Source organism: Rhipicephalus microplus, chromosome 7, assembly GCF_043290135.1.
Source record: "Rhipicephalus microplus isolate Deutch F79 chromosome 7, USDA_Rmic, whole genome shotgun sequence".
Classification (NCBI taxonomy): Eukaryota; Metazoa; Arthropoda; class Arachnida; order Ixodida; family Ixodidae; genus Rhipicephalus; species Rhipicephalus microplus.
The window spans coordinates 80,152,675-80,169,963 of NC_134706.1; the positions used below are offsets into that span (position 1 = coordinate 80,152,675).

The 17,289-nt window shown below is 43.6% G+C and overlaps 1 long non-coding RNA gene across 1 annotated transcript in view; it reads left to right on the forward strand.

Moving 5' to 3' along the window:
- The first annotated feature begins 691 nt into the window (after positions 1-691).
- LOC142766992 (uncharacterized) overlaps positions 692-17,289 on the forward strand; it is a 33,415-nt gene continuing 16,817 nt past the window's right edge. The window contains exon 1 of the long non-coding RNA XR_012884696.1: positions 692-799. This is a non-coding gene — a long non-coding RNA (uncharacterized LOC142766992). The remainder of the gene's footprint in view (positions 800-17,289) is intronic.

Below are 17,289 nucleotides of genomic sequence, written 5' to 3' on the forward strand. Positions count from 1 at the left end.
CACCCATTTCTGACTTTGGAATACGTGAGTACTGAGAGTAGCATTCATCCTCACGCTGCTGGATTCTATACACTTTCCGTTTTCGTTTGATCGGCTCTCGCTGCACGTATTAACATTGCTCTATTCAAACCTTTCTCCGCATCAATAGCCTTTATCTCTGGAGTGGAGAAACTGCTTCATCCCAGCGGTTAACCCTATCTTGTTTCTCAGTGTTCTCTACGTCATGCTATAACAGCGTCGCCACATAGTGCAGAGGCAAATGCCCTCGCAGGAGCGCTCTTGTCTACTCGGCCAACTGCACCACCTGGATTTTTTCTGTACATGTTGTTTGTCATTTTGATTATTTGGCATGCCGAGCTACGCCAGGCAGCACACCGATTTTGCGATCTCATGTGCTGGAATGAAATGACTTTGCTGTAAAAAAGAAAACAACGAATGCTGGTTTTCGTAGCTGGGACTGAATTAAAGTGGGGGGTGGGGTTCTTCGCTGAACTTTATGAAATGTTACACATGTAAGCTTTAAGAAGTTTATTATAAATTAAGCACTGTCAAAGCGTAGTCATGAACCTATTCGTGACTAGTAGAAACAAAAATATTGTAAAAATTCAAGGTGGTAGAAGTTGGGACGCCAAGAAAATCGAGCTTATTGAATAAAAATGTTCCCAGGTCTTTCTTCTTTTCAGGCATAGATAAAAATTGAGTTATTTTACAACGATGATGCGTTTTTTATTGGTTTTTACTCTTCTTGGATACGCCACATATGTTACCTGTGTCTTTTGTCCTGCCAAATTTATAAATGGTGAGTATTTGTTTTCAGGTTTTCCTAAGTTCTCTTACAAAATGCTTGATAATAAAATTTAAAAAATTTTTAACTGTACCCATTGTACTCAGTGGTGTCTAAGTCACGTTACCTAGAAAGCATTTTTCGATTGCATATGAACAAACAGGCTGTCTGTTGTATGCGTTAGCCAGAGGAAATATTAACTCCTGATTAGATAGGCAAGACGCGATATTCTGCCATTATTTATATTAAGCATCGAATTCTTCATTGTTGAAACAATTTGTTTGGTATTGCGGTATCTTTGATTGCGGATATAAATTTTTTCAATCGAACTACCGAACAAACAGTCTAGTTCAAACAGAAGATCAATTCTTCTCGAGCTCTTCAAATCCACTGGTGTCAAAAATGAACTAAACTAAGGGGGACTGGTAAGCTTCGCCTTTGGTAGTTGAACGCGATAGCTATATCCCGTGCCTAGTGCGCTCTTCAACTACATATCCTACACCATTTACTGTATGATGTCATTCGACAAGTTGAAATTGTGGACTAATACAACGTAATCTATAAAGTTAAAAGTGACTGGCGTCAGTGAGCTTACGCATAAGGCTGCATTCTGTGTAATGTATAAAATGCTTTAAGCTTCCAGTAATTATGCGCGTCAAAATTTTTACTAGCTTTGCATCCACTACGTCGTCTTAAAACAATGCGTGGGGTAACGCGCGTGCCTTTTGTAATGAATGGCCGGCTTGAAACCACGAAGTCATTAGAGATAGTCTCACGTGCTAACAATTGATGTCTACGTACACTTGCACCTGGTGATATTACTTCGTTAATTCATTTCGTAATTGAACACTGTATACAGGGCTCGTGTGTTTTAAATCATTAATACAATTTCCATTGCATTTAACAGTAAAAGTCATTTTTTATGTTTTAAGAAGACGTGGGGCTTCGCGATAGAACACTGCTTGCCACAGAAACCGCCGAGCATCGATCCTCAGTCAGACCCGGTAACATTATTCACTTATGAAAAGCAATATTTTTGCTTGGGACACCCCAGGGCCAACGTTTTGGTCTGTCTGTTGGCGTTAGTCAAACGATTCCGCCACCGGGAAAAGTTTGAGTGCTTGCTTAACTCCAAGCCGTCCTGATCTGGTGGCTGCAAAACATACTTGGCAACATTGTCATTCGAAACCAAATATAACGCATATTTGAGGCCCACCATCAATGCAAGATTGTTTGGTATAGTGAATTTTTATTCAGATATTACATACATACGTAATTTAACGACGGAAGTGTTTATTACGACTGTGCTGTCATTTCGACGCTTTTGGCGAAAAAGCGGCTGTTTCTTATGCTTCGCTAAAATTTCAGGGGCTTTAACGAAAATTACGCTGCACTGCCACCTTGCAGTGACTGCTTTTTTAAGAAAAACTTTCGTTTGTTTACATTATTGCTAGATGGCGACATATCTTACACAGCGCCTCCAGATAGACAGACATGTTTGTGTGGGAAAAGATTATTCCTAAAATAATAAAAATAAAATAACCAACAATGCCCTGCCTGCTTCACCAAAGTATTGTAGGCTAACGAATTAAAAAATTGAAGAGGACAGGTGTTCAATAAAAATTTCGAAGAAAAGCGAAAGAGAGCAAAAAAGCTAAGTAGAAAGCATCCCCACCAATGCCAACCATCTCCATTCGATTGAGTGATGAACTTAGCCTTATATTGTGCAGGCAGCTCCTGGCATGACACTAATCTTTCGATTTGAATCTCTCTCGATTTGTTGGTCATGGCATAGACGATAATTGTTCGCTCACAAGAACGACGCCCACGCGGACATCGACGCCAGAAGTACTGCGAAACAAGCTTTGTAACTTTTACTTGATCGCACTAACATACCATATATATATATATATATATATATATATATATATATATATATATATATATATATATATATATAGATAGACAGATAGATAGATAGATAGATAGATAGATAGATAGATAGATAGATAGATAGATAGATAGATGTTTATATGCATTCACAATGAAGAAGCAGCAGCAGTTTAATACTGGACAACTCACTTCAATTGTACCAGAACACTGGCAAACTGATCAGATGGCAGCTTCGTTTTTCTTTCTCGCTGCGCGTGCTCTTTGTCGTTCTCTTGGTGCTGCATATTCAATGCGACATTTGCCCCACTCCAGAAAGCAGCGTCCGATGCTTTTTTATAATAGACGGTGCAGTAGATGTATGGGGCAAATCAGTCCGAAAAATAGGGCTTCATTTGCACAATGTGCACAATTTCTGGTTTTTGCTGATGAGTTGTCGGGTGGTTGTCAGGTACGACCACGTAAGTAACGTCACTCAGGCGTTGTAAAACTGTGTAGGGGCCAAAATACCTCTTCAGGAATTTTCAGACAGTCCCCGGTCACGGTAGAACTCCGTACCCACACTTTTTCACTGGGCCGATAGACGACATGTCAGTGTCGCAGATTATAACGTTGGGCGTCGTAATGTTGCTGCTGGTTGATTCGGACGCGTGCAAGCTGCCTCGCTTATTCTGCTTGTTCGGTAGAAGATACAACGTCTAAATTGATGACATTGCAGTCATACAGTAACATGGCGTCAAGAATCGCTGTCACTTCACGGCCATGAAGAAGACTGAAGAAGATTTCAATGCCCATCATCCTCGTTAGTGTTGTCGCCCACAAGACAATCGTGGAGTGAATATCAATGAGCTAAATGTTAAACATGATCTGCAGACCCTAGGGACGGCTCATTCACATTTGTCGGCAGAGGAAAGAAACAATCCATCATTGATCTTGCCATATCAACGAGAGATGTGCGTCTTACATGGTCAAGTGAAGCTGACCCATGGGGTTCAGATCATTTGCCCTATTGGCTGGTTCCAGAGAATTCTCCCAGCAGCTAGAGTGCTGCCTATACACAGTGACAAATTGGGGCAAGTTCCGTCAGCTGATTGCGAGATGCCATCTCATGATAACCTGTTCAAACTAGTGAGTGAATATCTGCAGCAAGCTACAGTACGACGACTGCGAAGCATAGACAAGACAAACCCCGACTTAAAGCTTTTGAGACTACGTGCTTGTCGACGACGTGCTTACAGGATGGCACAGCGTTCCAAAAGAAGCTCTGATTGGACACTTTATAACAGCTTAAATTCAGCCATTTGGCGGCACACAAAACAACTTCGTCGAAGAAGCTGGGCCTCATTGTGCAGCTCGTTGCATATGGCAAGTGGTTTTTGGAGTGTATGGCGCATATTGAAGGCTCTCCGAACACCTGAGGTCTCCAAGAACCCGACAACTACATTGTGCATCATGACTGGGCGGTCTCCGAAAATTCTTGCGGAAAATTTTGCTAATATTATCGCCTGTCCTACGACAAAAGACAACGCCAGTCATCGTTCTGGAATAGTTTTATATGGACCGTGTGAGATGTATGAGGCAGAATTTACCCTGGCCGAGCTGCGTCATGCACTTAGCCTCTGTTGCGTCTTAGCTGCGTCATGCACTGTCCCATACGAAGATGGTCTTACGTACTAAGCCTTGCGAAACTTTGATGAGGTCTTTCATCAAAGTATCTTCTACGAATATAACAAAGTGTGGCAAACGAGTCTGGTTTCTGCTGAATGGAAATCGTCTGTGGTGAAGCCAACTTTGAAGCCTGGTCGCCCTGCACAACTCCTGAATTCATACCGGCTGATATCACTAACTTCTAATAATATTAGGCTGATGTAAGGTATGGTGCTATTTCGTCTGAACGCCAGATTACAGGAGCCCACTTTCTTCCCTGATGTCATGAGCGGATTTCCTTGCCACCGTTAAGCCCTTGGCAGCATAGCAGATCTTGTATCATCGCTTGAATCTGCTCGAGCAAACAGACATTCAGCGTATGTTCTGTCTCTTGACATACAGCAAGCGTTTGACTAAGGCAAGCGTTTGACTGACCACATAAGGCGAATATTTGTGCACTGATAATTGGTGGAACTTCAGGTCGTCTGTTACACTTTCTCCGTGATTTTCTATCTGAGCGCCGAATGAAAGTGCACGTTGAAGAAGCACAAAGCCAACCTCACACTGGTAAATTTGGCGTCCCGCAAGGCAGCGTCTTTTCACCACTTCTCTTTAACAGCGTACTTGCTGGACATCCAGGCCGATTACCGCAAGAAAGTGTCTTTCCTATAGGCATAGCAATTTGTGCTGATGACATCGCACTCTGGGTCAGTGGTTCGTCACATCATGGTCCACGTCTTTTATGGTATACTGCAGCGAGCTCTGAATGCAACTTCTGAATACTTGGTGGAAGTTGGCCTGCAGGTTTCCCCTGCGAAGTCAGTTGCGATCGCGTATCATCCAAGGCAACGCGCTCGTCGAAGCCTTAGCAGGCTTTACCTCGGAGACACACCGATCCAGTGGGTACACCAGCATCGCTACCTGAATGTAATCATTGATGATCACCTTTCTTGTCGTTCTGCTGTTAAAATGGTGAGGCGAAAATCGCTGTCCCTGTTCAAGTATGAAGCCGCCTTGACTGCTAGGGGTGAGGGCATTGATCAGAAGACGGCACTACAGCTTTACCAATCAGCTGTACTCTCTTGCGTGATGTATGCTTTGCCTGTCTTGAATGTACCGCCTGCTTTAATGTCTCAGCTGGAACGGGATCATTGTGTTGTCCTGCGAGTACTCTTCGGCTTACATCGTGAAGCACAATACATCCCACTACTGACTGAAGCACACCAGTGGCCGCTAAGGCTGCAAGCTGACCAGAGAGCGCTACATTATATTGAGCGTCTGAACTAAGCCCCACATGGCAAGACACTCCTTAACAGGCTGTTACAGCGCCCACAATCTTGCATCGGTAAAATGGTGGCTTTTTTCAATGACTTTACTGGCAATTCCGGCGAAACTATTCAGTACCAACATCTACAGAGCACAGGCCATGTGCCTTCTCTACCCATCTGTCATTTCGAGGAATACGCAAAAAGTGTGTCCAACCTGTTTTGGAACTATTCCATTTGACCAATTCACACTTATTGGAAAACTTCGAAGACTATGCAAAAGTATTTACGGACACTTCTGTACGCAGCGATGGCCTGAGCGCTTCTACAGCTTTCTTCTGCCCTTCAACCCATATAAGGCGGTTGTTTAAAATACAAGACGTTTTAAATACAAGGTGATGGTCGAGCTAGCAGCGATTGATGTCGCCCTTAAGTACGTACAAGAAGGTTTACAGGTATCGAAGGCTGTCATCCTCACCGACTTTCGTGGTGACCTTAGCAGACTCACCAGCAAGAAGACCAACAGTCTTATTCTGAGCAGTATCATGAAATACATTAATAATATTCTGTCACGTGGGGTATGTTTAGCTGTACAGTGGATACCTTCGCACGTGGGTATCGCGGGCAATGAAGAAGTGGATCGCCTTGCTTCGTCAAGCAATCATGATGGCCATGACTGTTTGGGAATTCTGTGTGCGATGGACAACGCTCATCTGCTTGCACGCCGACACCTCCTAAAGCAGCACCCAAACCAGCGTGTGGCGAATGAATCGTTTCCTCCCCTTGTTCGTGGCCGAGGCTTTGCTCGTAGTTCCCGAGCGCAGTTGTACAAACTAAGAGCGGGCTCTGTGCTGGTGCGTGAACGATTGCACTGTCAAGGGCATGTGGACAGCCCGTTGTGCGCAGCTTGTGACTACTGCGAAACACTTGAGCATCCCACATTTGCTACGCAGCCGTATTTGCTGATTAAGCAATATAAATTCTCAGAACTTAAGTGTGCGACTCTAGACGACTACCTCTTTCCGAGTGGTAGCGCTTCCCGATGCGGCCAGGCCCACCGAGCTCTCCTTATATTTATGAACCAAACGAACCTGGCTACCCGTTTACAGACAGTCTCTTTTTTGTTTTTTTTTCTTTTTACTTATGTTTTTTACTCATACTCGTCGAAGTCTTCATCATTTTTTCCCTTCCTCATCTTCTTTTCTCTTTTTACTCTCCAATCTTTGTTTCCTCTGTTTCTTCACTCCTCCCGAAAGAGTGAGCAGGCGTGGTGCTTCCCTGGTGGCAGTTGCTTTCCTCTGTGTCCTTGTGTATCTGTGTATGCATATCAAAAAGTAGGAATAAATATTTTTCTCATTATATTGTGTCAAACAAGGAAAAAGGAGCCTTTTAAAATACGCTTCTTTGCCTTATCCATTAACGAGGGTCTCGTACTGGCAGACTTGGTGCCTTAGGTTGTATACAAGGGACTATTGGTCAGCTGCCCGCTCGTAGAAATTTCACGTGCTACAAGACTTCTTATGACTCATAAAAAGTGTGCCACACTTGCCCCCAGGGCTACAGATGGCGCTCACTGACACACCGACGCTTAAACTCACATATAAACGCAATAAAGTGGCTGGGGGGCTAGCTGCCGTGGTATCTGAGTGAACACTGCAGCACTGCGAATGCAATGTCGCCTAATCTGCGGCTTCTGTTGCTCGAACAGGTTTGCTTCATCTGCACATCACTACAAGCTGGGGCATAGCGCATGCGTGGCTGTACTAGCTGCTGACACCGCTGTTATTGACCACAGACACATCGTCGACGCTACCCTCGAGCACAGGCACCCTAGAACGTGCATATAGTGGTTCTTCGCGGGACCTATAAAGTTGGACACCCTGCAGAAAAACGCATGCAGGAAAACGCATGCATTTGAATTACGACAGGTTGGTTATAGACAAAGATGTGTATTCCTGGGACTACGACAAAAACTGTCGAGTTAAGTTTAAGCATACAAAGAAAAAACCACATCACTCTGACGACGATGACTAATGCCATTCGCAGTCAAGTGCATGCAGCCTTTGCTTAATTACTCTAAATGCTCGGAGCCTTATGAATAAAATTAGTGGCCTAGAATAAAAATTAGCAAGCTATAAACCACATGTAATCACCGTCACAGAAACGTGGCTGCGACCGGAAATAGCGGATTGCGAAATTGTACCACCCGGCTATAAAATATTTAGGAAAGACTGCGATACACGAGGTGGTGGTGTGGCGATCCTATTTGCAGAAGATGTTGAAGCGATTGTTATGAAAGGAATACCCCACCATGAAAGTGTATGGGTAAAAATAAAGCTACCCAAATCTTCTCTTGTTTTGGGAGCCGTTTACAGGCCTCCAGGCGCCTCTAATTCATACCTAGAAAGTTTGCAGCAATACCTTGATGGTATTGCTACCCGGAATCGTAGAGTGGTTATGGCAGAATATTTCAATCTCCCTGGAAATAATTGGACCACATTCTCAACTAAATCGAAGGAAGCAATAGACTGCCAACGGCTTTTAGACATTGCATTCAGCCGTGACTTCACACAGGTCGTCGCTGACAGTACACGTGAAACAGGGTATCCGCATTCCATACTAGATGTAGTTTTTATTGACGGGCGAATCGACACATACAACGTTGCAATTGAACATGAATTGTAGAACCACAAACTTCTTTCAGTTGAGGTAAGCATTGATGGTGCCTTGCTATGCAAAAAAGAAAGCTTCAGACATGTGCGCTACTTGAACAAGGCGGGTGATAATATCATAATTGAGTACTTGTCGTTTTCTTTGGGTGCGTTCAATTAGGAAAGTGGCGTCAATAAGATGTGGATAACGTTTAAAGAAATTGTCACCCTATGTATCAACAAATTTGTGCCCTTGCAAAAAAAGAAAGAAAATAAACAGAATCCTTGAATGACTAAGAAGCCAATACATTTGAAGCGCTTCATTAACCGCGAGGGGCAAACAGTAAACAAAGATCAATCCAAGATACGCAATTCATCAAGGCTTATGCATTCTGAACTGAAAGAATCAAAAACAAAGTATTACAAAAAAATATTGCCGACATTTATCAAATCTTCCCCACATCGTTTTTGCCGTCACTTGTCTCAGAAGGAAGACCACTCAAGACACGTGCATTCTCTTGTTGTCAATGATGAATTGGTGACCGACTGCTCTTCCATCGCTTACCTACACAACAGATTTTTCCAGTCAGTGTTTACTGCTTCTCCTGATGATGGTGATGCATTCATGCCACTTCCTCCTCAGTTGTCAGTTATGCCTGACGTTCAGATCACTTATGAATGCATCGTATCATTATTACTGAACATGAACGTGAAAAAGTCGATCGAACCAGATGGCATACCAAATGATTTAGTGCGAAGATAGGCGGAATGTGTTGCGCACTATTTATACATATTATATAATGCCTCAATAGAACAAAAGCGTGTCCCAGACGACTGGCTTGTGACGAAGATCGTGCCAACACGTAAGAGTGGAGACCAACTAAAGGTGGAAACTTACCTTCCGATTTTCCTTACATGCGTATGCTGCAATCTTTTAGAGCATAATATATCCAAAGCTATGTATACGTATCTGGAGGGCACAAAAAGCTTTTTTCCTAATCAGCATGGTTCCCGGCACAATTCATCCACTGTAGTCCAATTAATAGAAACAGTCGATGACTTCACGCGTGCCTTAAATAATAATGTTCAGATTGACGCAATATGTCTCGACTTCTCCAAAGTCTTTGACAAGGTTCCTCACAGGGAGTTAATTAGTAAGTTAGCACACCTAGGCATAAATTATAACATAATACAGTGGATTAGTGCGTACCAGATAGGCAGAACACAATATGTAGAAATACACGGCTTCAAATCTGAGTCATTAAGCGTTACCTTAGGGGTACCGCAAGGTTCAGTTTTAGGACCGATATTATTCATAACCTACATAAATGACTTTTCATGCGGCATAGATAGAAGTACTACAGTGCAACTTTTTACGGACGACTGCCTAATTTATAAAGAAATACACAGTGAAGGTGACCAAAAAACGCCTAATGATATTCTTGATGCTGTCAGTATTTGGTGCACTGAATCTGAAATGGAAAGGAATCAAACTAAAACAGTTGCTTTGCGCGTCACAAGCAAAAGTAATCGGGTCATCCATTCCAATTACACTCTAAGTTCCACCCGCCTGTCTACCGTCAATGAAATAATATATTTAGGGGTAACAATATCCAGTAATCTAAATTGGAGAACCAATTTGTTAATTTGTGTGGTGGCGGAGAGAAAACTAGGGTGCTTGCGAAGAAAATTAGTACTTGCTACGACTCCCGTTAAGTTAGCAGCATATCTTACTTATATTTGGCCAACATTGGAATATGCCAGCATTGTGTGGGATCCCTCGGAAATCGGCCTCATTAATATGCTAGAAAGAGTACAAAGGCGAGCTGCCAGGTTTATTCTTTCAAAGTATTCCTCGACTGAGTCAGTAACAGAAGTGCTACGCTCTCTTCAACTGCCCACTTTAGCCGAACGACAGCAACTGGCAACGATGAAGTTCTTGTTTTTATTGTCAAAAATAAATTAAACATAAACACAACAAAATATTTAACGCCACGCCGTGGAAGAAACCTAAGAAGTTTAAATGATTACCCATACGAAGTGCGACAACAGCATGTCAATGTGTTTGCGAATTCATTTTTTTCTAAAAACCATTCGTCAGTGGAATGCTTTGCCATTACCACTGGTTCATTGTGATTCACCTGAAAAATTTGCGGAAAGGCTCAAAAATATTTTTCTGTAAGCATGGTCTACTATGTAAATTTATTGCAATTTATTTGTATGCTTACTACGACTGCACTGTTTTTTCCTTTAGCCTCAATGCTGATGTTTCCAATGTATGTCATGTAACATTTCCAAGTTCAAGTGTCACTGTGTAAATTGCTGTATGATTTGAATGTATTGATGGTCGTCATTCTTAGTATGTCCCACCCCTGTCACAGCCGAAAGGCTAACAGTATTTAGAAAATGAATAAATAAAATAAATAAAAAATCTCACTGGTTGAGCATCGAACATGTTATTCGAAGGTCGCACGTAGGGTTCCTGCCCATGGCAAGTTATTTTTTCACACACTTCTTTTTACATTTACAATACCGTTCAGTCAATCAACTTCCCCTATACTTTTCTTGGCTTTCTTGTCTGTCAGATCTCATTATTATTGGGTCAAAACACAGAAAAACAAGCCCTTAGTTATACACTTCTTTCCCTTATTCATTAACGAGGGTCTCGTACTGGCAGACTTGATGCCTTACGTTGTATACAAGAAACTATTGGTCAGCTGCCTGCTCGTAATAAGTTCACGTGCTATGTGACGTCCTACAGGCTCATAAAGAGTGTGCCACACTCGCCGCCAGGGCTACAGATGGCGCTGACTGACACTTCCGAGCCTAAATTAACATACAAACCCAATAAAGTGGCTTGGGGGATAGCCGCCGTGGTAGCTCAGTGGTACAGCATCGAACGCATTATTCGAAGGTCGCAGGCTCAATTCCTGCCCATGGCAAGTTATCTTTTCCCCCACTTCACTTTCGTCACATTTATATTGCAAATTATCTGTAATTTCTTTGGCTTTGTTGTCTGTTAGATCTCATCATTATTGTGTCAAAACACGGAAAACGAGCCCTTAAGTATACACTTCTTTTTCATATATATATATATATATATATATATATATATATATATATATACATATACAATATTAATGAGATCTAACAGACATTAATGCCAAGGAATGTACAGGGGAAGTTATTAGAACCAATCGAATGTAAATAGGAAGAAAGAAAAGTGGATGAAAAAATAACCAGCCGTGAGTACGGCTGCTTAATTTTTCATCCACTTTTTTTCTTCCTATTTACATTCCATTGGTTCTAATAACTTCCCCTTTACATTCCTTGGCGTTACTGTCTGTTAGATCTCATTATATTGTGTTAAAACACGGGAAAACGAGCCCTTAGTTCTACACTTTTTTCCCTTATATATATATATATATATATATATTGTTACGAAGTAAAGGAAGATGGACAGAATCAGCTGACAGGCGAGTGTGCCAATCAGCCATTGTGATTTTAGCATGAGGTTGTTCCTCTGTAATTGCGTTTATACTGAAGTAATGACCCCTTAACATATTGGTGAGAGGTGCTGGGTAACCATCAGGCAACGCAGCTCCGCAGTGGACGCCGCATCGGTTTTGTAGCCATGGCCAATGCTGATCCCTCCGCGTCAACGTCAGCGTCTCCGACGAACACGTCATCGCAACCATACGTTTTCACGCCACTCAAGGATCCCAGTCCATTCTGCGGGACCGATGGCGTCGACGTTGACGGTTCGTTGGCCATGTTCAAACGAGTGAGTGTGCCGAACAGATGGGATCCTACACTTCAGTTGGCTAATGTGCTGTTTTACTTGAAAGGCACGGCGAAGGTGTGGTACGAAAACAACGAAGAAGAACTCACAAGCTGAGACCAATGCAAAGAAAAGATGCGAGAGGTGTTTGGCAAAACCGCCAGTCGTAAGATCGCCGCCAAAAAGGAATGTGCCTGCCGTGTCCAATCACCAACGGAATCATACCTCGCATACATTCAAGACGTGCTGGCCCTCTGCCGAAAGGCCGAAAGCGACATGACAGAAGGTGACAAGGCAGGGCATGTCCTGAAAGATATTGCCGACGACGCGTTCAATCTCCTGCTGTGCAAGAACTGTTCCACAGTGGACGCCATAATCAAAGACTGTCGTCAGTTTGAGCAAGTAAAAAGCCACCGCATTCTGCAAACATTCGCCCGACTTCAAAACACCGATGCAACATCGGCTTGCAAAAAACAGTCCGCACCACAACTACCGTCGCCACCGGAAGACATTACATGCATTGTTCGTCGCGAAATGGAAGCAATGGCACCCTCGGCGTTCAATTCACACAGTACCGATAGAGCCCCAGAGTCAGTGTACTCCCTTTCACTATGCCCTCCTCCGACTAACAGTTTTCTCCACGTACTCGAAACCCGTCTGAGCGGCGAACTGCAGAAGACCACGCTATATGTTTCAACTGCCACCGCGTTAGACATATTGCTCGTTACTGCTGCAACACTTGGTCTTTGGCACCTCGTGCAACGGCCAAGATGACCCATTTCCGCGGTACCGCCCGCACATTTTCACCTGCCAAAGAGTCCCATGCCGTTGACCCTTCTCGAAACACATGGTACAGCCGCTCGCCTTCACCACGTTGGAACCAGTCTCGTTCGCCGCAAATATGTGGCCCATCGTCCCGTTCGCCGCAGCCACGGCGCTTCTTGTCCCCCGTGGCTTCCGGCTGCATCGTTCCGGAAAACTGAGAAATGCAGTCCCCGGAGGTGGTGCTGCATTGACGACTTCCTCAGCGAATCCTCTCTCCGTTCCTACCAGACGAAGTGTAATAGACGTTGAAGTAGATGGCGTACCTGTACAAGCACTTGTAGACACCGGCGCAAGCATTCCGGTCATGATTTCAAGCCTACGCACACGTTTAGAGAAAGTTATAACACCAGCGGCTGCACAAATGCTCCGTGTGGCCGATGGCGGCACGCCGATTGTTCTCGGTCTGTACACTGGCCGCTTAAGTATACAGGACGACATTGCTTCTGTCATTTTAGCCGTGATTGACCACTGCCCTTAAGACGTTATACTAGGCCTGGACTTCTTGTCGAATGACTCTGCTCTTATCGATTGTGCTACCGGCGTCCTTCAGCTAGAACTGCCTCAGATAGTCGCTGTACACCACACTGCCCCACCGCGCCTGTGCTCTCTTCAGGATGTGCGACTGTCACCTCAGGCAGCCACCCACGTCATTTTGGCCACACAGCCACAGGTTCCTGATGCGCAATATGTTCTCCTTCCTCTCGCCGACGTCCTCTTGAAGCGCAACATCGCCATTTCTTATACGCTTGTGACTGTCACTGACAACTGTACCTCGCTCCCACTTCTCAATTTCGGCTTTTGCCCTCACGTGCTTTCTCGTGGCATGTTCTTGGCCAGTGTATTCAATGCTGATGAATTCGAAATAGCAGCTCTCACCACCGAGATTGGTTTACTTCAGTCTCCTGTAGCTAACAGCATCTGTTCTTTGCCCAGTCGTTTCTCGAAGATGATTCCAGCTGACCTCAATCCTGCGCAAGCCAACGATATCCATCACCTTCTCGCGTCGTATACCGACATTTTCGATTTCGACGACAAACCTCTAGGGCAAACATCCACCGTTCAGCACCGTATAAACACTGGTGACGCCAGTTCCATTCGCCGACGCCCCTATCATGTCTCCCACACTGAGCGCAGAGTTGTCCAAGTGGAAGTTGACAAAATGCTGAACAAAGGTATCATAGAACCATCAAGTAGTCCTTGGCTTCCCCTGTCGTCCTTGTGAAGAAAAAAGACGGCACCTGGCGCTTCAGTGTTGACTATCGCCACCTTAACAAGATCACGAGCAAAGACGTATACCCGCTACCACGCATAAATGACGCGTTGGACTGTCTGCACGGCGCTACGTACTTGTCGTCTATTGATCTTTAATCTGGCTACTGGCAGATATCTGTCGATGACATGGACGGCAGGAAGACGGCCTTCATTACACCGGATGGTTTATACCAGTTTAGGGTGATGCGTTTTGAATATGTAACGCCCCTGCCACATTCGAACGAATGGTGGACTCTCTCTTGCATGGTTATAAGTGGTCTACTTGTCTCTGTTACCTAGACGACGTGATAGCCTTGTAATCTACTTTCGATAGCCACCTCACCCGTCTCGCTGCGATTCTCGCAGTCTTCAGAACAGCTTGGCTACAACTAAACTCCAAGAAAATGTCATTGACCCAAGAGGTCACTGACCCCAAAACAATATATATATATATATATATATATATGTGTGTGTGTGTGTGTGTGTGTGTGTGTGTGTGTGTGTGTGTGTGTGTGTGTGTGTGTGTGTGTGTGTGTGTGTGTGTGAATGTGTGTGTGTATTCGGGTGGGGAGCATTTCGTGTCAAGTGTACCCGGTCAACCTTGGAACTTTTCTGACCATGCTAAAGGATCATGCAGGTATATGTGACTGTGAAAAAAATATTTGCTTTCTTTAGGGGGAACTTCAAACTTCGGGCACCCAATTAAAAGTGTGGTAGGTTAAATAGCGTGTTTATTATTACTCTTTGCAGTAACTACAATGAAACAATTTTTCATTATTTTCAAGGCGCTACTGTTTCATGACTATGAGAATTTATTCATTTTTTCATTTCTTTCTTTTTTACGTTGGCGAAAAATTGCATTATGCTGCATGTTTAGCGTTTTTTATGAACAGAATTTTTCGGCCAGTAATACTATTACATTTTCTGATGATGATGATGATGATTTGTGGGGTTCAACGTCCCAAAACCACCATTTGATTATGAGAGACGCCATAGTGGAAGGCTCCGGAAATTTTGACCACCTGGCGTTCTTTAACGTGCACCCAAATCTGAGTACACGGGCCTCCAACATTTCCGCCTCCATCGGAAATGCAGCCGCCGCAGCCGGGAATCAAACCCGCGACCTGCGGGTCAGCAGCTGAGTACCTTAGCCACTAGACCACCGCGGCGGGGCATTTACATTTTCTGTCTTATATGTTCTAAAATACATGATTAAAATACTTTGAGAGCGAACGACGCAAAAATATTGCTAAATACGGTGACAAAGTTGGGAAGAGCGGCGTTTTAATTCAATTTTCTCAATATAGAGGTACAAGTAAACATGGGGTTTTATATTGTATCATAGTATAATTTGTCGGTAGGATGTGGAGAAACGGCACAACCACACTGTAGTAGGAAGCTTGCCTTTGCCTCACCTTCACAGCATAGTACGTCAGCGCGAGGTTCAACTGGGGGCTATTTGGCAGCGAATAATGCATGCCATAGAACACCTTGTCACGTGTTATATTAATACTCCTTTATATTATGTAGAAATGGGGAAGTAGTGCTTTCTTTGCAGAATAGAATCTTCCCCCTTGGACCACCAAAGGGCAGGTTATACTGAACCGCTACTTAGCCCCAAGGGGCAGAATTTACATGCAGTCGATGACGCGCAAAACAGCATAGAGGCATTGTGCTTGGCTTCTGATAAATAATACACATAATTTTATTATTTAAAATTAACGACATATTTAAAGCATTATTCTTCTGAGCTGTTTTATAATGTGTCAGGTACCGGCTGATGCGTGATCTCTTACCACTGGTGTGTATGATGAAATGGTGTGTACTAGGTGTACACGTTAAAGATGATTCAATATCGTATTCACAAATGACACTTTATTCGTCATTTTTGGTTGTCACTTATAATAAAGATGATAGTCTTTATTATAAGTGATAGACAAAATTTTTGGTCTGTCTGTCTGTCTGTCTGTCTGTTCATCGGTACATTTGTCTGTTTGTCTGCCCTTAACGGCAACCTAAACGGCACCAAAGTACTCAAACACTACACTAAACGGCCGACCCCATCCGCACCTCCTGCCAATATTGCTCAAGATTCAGCGTTAAACTTTGTGCGATATTCAATAAAAAAAGCAATTTTTGCGCATATCTGAGGCACCACAAGAACAAGTCAGTATTATGTATGTGTATTTTTTACTAGGAAAGGCATACATAAGTAATTGTCTGTATGTCTGTCTGTCTGTCGGTCTGTCTGAATGTTTGTCTGTTTGTCCACCTTAACGTTACCTCAAACGACCCCAAACGGTTACCTCCATCCGCAGCGCCCACCAATATTGCTCAAGGTTTAGCGTTCATCGTTGTGCAATTGTCAATTAAAAAGCAAATATTGCGCATAACTGAGGCGCCATAACAACATGTCTATGTTTTGTATGTTTGCCTTCATACTAGAAGAGGCACACGGAAGTAACTCTAAAGACTGTAGCGTTTCACGCGCTGCACTGACAGGGCAACGCGATGCTCAAGAAGGTGTTTCCAACGCTTTGCTACGACGGCACGGTGGTGGCACCTGCCCCACGCTCTGAATTCTACACTTTATCACCTTCGTGACTGGCGCGCATCATTCCCCGCCGTTGCGCATGCCTTCGTTTTCAAAGATAACGGCCGGATGGCGCTCATGCCTAACGTGCCTAGATGCACTTGTTTGCCTCCGTTACGCACTCGAAGCCATCTAACGCAGCGCCTTCAGAATATCATTCACTAATTTTCTTACGCAGAACATCAAATAAACGTTTTGTTCACTCTCTCCAGACACAAGATTATCGTCTTTCGACGACATTTACTGTGTAACATGTAGATTCGAGACAATTTTTTCATACGTGTTTTTAATGATCCAAAGGTGTTGAAAATATTGAAATCACGTCAACATTATTAGACAGCCTTTTAGTTGAAACCTTTCCATCATCTTCAGTCGATTCAGAGATTCAGTCGATTAAAATGTTAAATTCTCTATGGAGATATTGATATTGGCTGAAGTTCGGTTGTTCGCGAAGGACTGCGTCATTTATCGCCCCATTATCGATCCCAGTGATAACGTAGCACTCCAGCAAGACCTAAGGAAGATAGACAAATGGTGCAACAAATGGCTCATGGTGCTAAACGTTCACAAAACATCCATCATGTCATTCCACAGGCGTCACT